This window comes from Triticum dicoccoides, chromosome 7A, assembly GCF_002162155.2.
Source record: "Triticum dicoccoides isolate Atlit2015 ecotype Zavitan chromosome 7A, WEW_v2.0, whole genome shotgun sequence".
Lineage (NCBI taxonomy): Eukaryota > Viridiplantae > Streptophyta > Magnoliopsida > Poales > Poaceae > Triticum > Triticum dicoccoides.
The window spans coordinates 205,847,829-205,850,082 of record NC_041392.1 but is presented as its reverse complement, the minus strand read 5'-3'; positions in this window follow the sequence as shown (position 1 = coordinate 205,850,082).

The window sequence follows — 2,254 nt, the reverse complement described above, 5'->3', positions numbered from 1 at the left end:
TCAAGGAGGCAGGGCGCGGGTGGATGTGTGTCGCGCGTGCGGTGCCCGGACGGGGGCATGCGCGGGGCGGCCATTGGCGTACGTGAGCACGCGCAGAGGCGCGCGAGGCTGCAACTACATTAGTACACACAGGTGACATGAACGTGAAGCTTCGGCCTCGGCGAGCAATGACGCACGGGGGCATGGATCGAAGCCGGGAATGGGGGAATCGGAGGAGGAGCTCACCGCGAGCTCGAAGATGTGGTCGGGGAGGCCAGAGGTGGACCGAAGCCGCGGCAAACGACGTCGGACACCGGCGATGTACCGACGAAGATGAGCTCGATGCCGAGCGTACCAGCCCTCCTAGCTCGAGCCCTTAGGGAGGGCGAAGGAGAAGAGGATGGATGAGCTCATGGAGTCTTGGCGCGACGAGGTGAGGCCGGTGGCCACGGGATCGAGAAGGCAGCGGCAACTGTAGTCTAGGGTGCGGACGAAATCGAGAGGCGTGAAGGGAGATGAGGGGGATGGGCGTTAGGGTTTGCCAGGGGTCGCGGGCGTCGGACTTAACCGCCAGGGAGGGCCGCGGGATGGCCGGCACCTGGCCGGGCACACCCATGGCCGTGGGATCGCTGCCACGGCCTCCCGTGCCTCCTATAGCGGTAGGTTGAAGGAGATGCGGGTGGGCTGGGGCTGTTTTGCTAAATGGGCCAAGGGGCCCAGTAGATTAGGTTTCTTTTCTTTTTATTAGTAGGTTCCCCTTTTTCTTTTTTGTTTTCTTAGTTACTATTGTTTTGTATTTAGTTTAGGTACTAAATGATTTTAGTTCATTGTGCAAACTATCACATAAATTCTAGGCAATATTTTGGGCTATTCCAACAAGTGTCAAATATTTTTGGATAGTTTACAAATTTATTTAAATTAGATTGTTTCAATAAAAGCTTATGAGTCAGTTTTAAAGTGTTTAGTGGCACTTGTATATTTTTAAAAATGTTAATTCTTATACGGAAATTTGCTAGTGAATATTTGCAGCCCAACCTACATTTTTATTTTACCTTTTGAAACATTTAAATTTTCAAGTTGCATCCGAATTTGAATTTGAACTGGTTTTCAATAAGAGTCGATTAAGCTTAATAAAAAAGGTGACTTGGCATCATTTGTCAGGGTTTACTGTAGCTTAATTATTGGGGTGTTACAACTGGAGCATGTATTTGTAGTTCAGATTTGAATCATGGACATTAAATGCCTAGGAAACTCAATTAGTGTATAAAAAGGCCAAACGAACCCTGAATAAGTTCAAATTTCAGCACGGATATCCTGTCGTTCCATGTTGCCCGTAGAAGAAAATACAAAGTGAAAAAAGACAGTGATTACATTTCGCCCACAAGGGGGACACATTTCCCTATCAGAACCACGAGGCTTCTTTGAGAGAAGCTCCCGTTTGTAAGAGGCTTATAATAAAACTTGTGCCACAATGGACAAAAACAATTCCTTGACAAATAAGTGCGATGTCATGATACCATGGCAGGTTTCATGATTTTCAGCTTAGTTTTGGATTTACAGGGATTTAAAAACCGAGATTCTTCTCACGAAATGTTTTCAAATAGCACACGGTACACTCACGAAAGCCGATATTCAATGAAAACCATATTTTAAAGTTCCATAAAAATCTGAAAAAAATGTGGGATGTTAAGAAGGTGATGTTTTATTGCGATACAAAATTTCAAGTTGAAAAATATTATGAGATGTGAGCTATGAAAAAGACAAATTCCGCTCTAAATAATGACATTAGTATTCGCCACTATTCAACACTGATTTTGTCTTTTTCATAGCTCACATCTCTTAATGTGTTTCAACTTGAAATTTTGTGAGCCAATAAAACATCATCGTCTTCATATCCAGCATTTTTTTGAAACTTCAAAACGTCTTTTTCTCATGGTCTTCACTGGTTTCCACCGAATGTTGGTTTTCGTATGATATCCCCCCCCCCCTTGCGCGCACGATCTGAGTCCTGCATTCTAACTGGCCAGAACCCAAACCCCACGGATCATACGTGTGCACCGTTAGATGCTCCCAGATCGAACGACAACCCTGAGCCCTTTCGATAGCACATGCAGTAGATGGGTAAGCACAGTGCACATGCGTTATGTAGCTCACACTTCCTTCTCTACTAGGTTTTCACTCAAAACAGGTTACCATTTCTCACCACTCCTCTCATCGGTTTCCCGCCTCTTCTCCCAGATATGCATGATGTAGATGTTCGTTTAATTCTTATAGT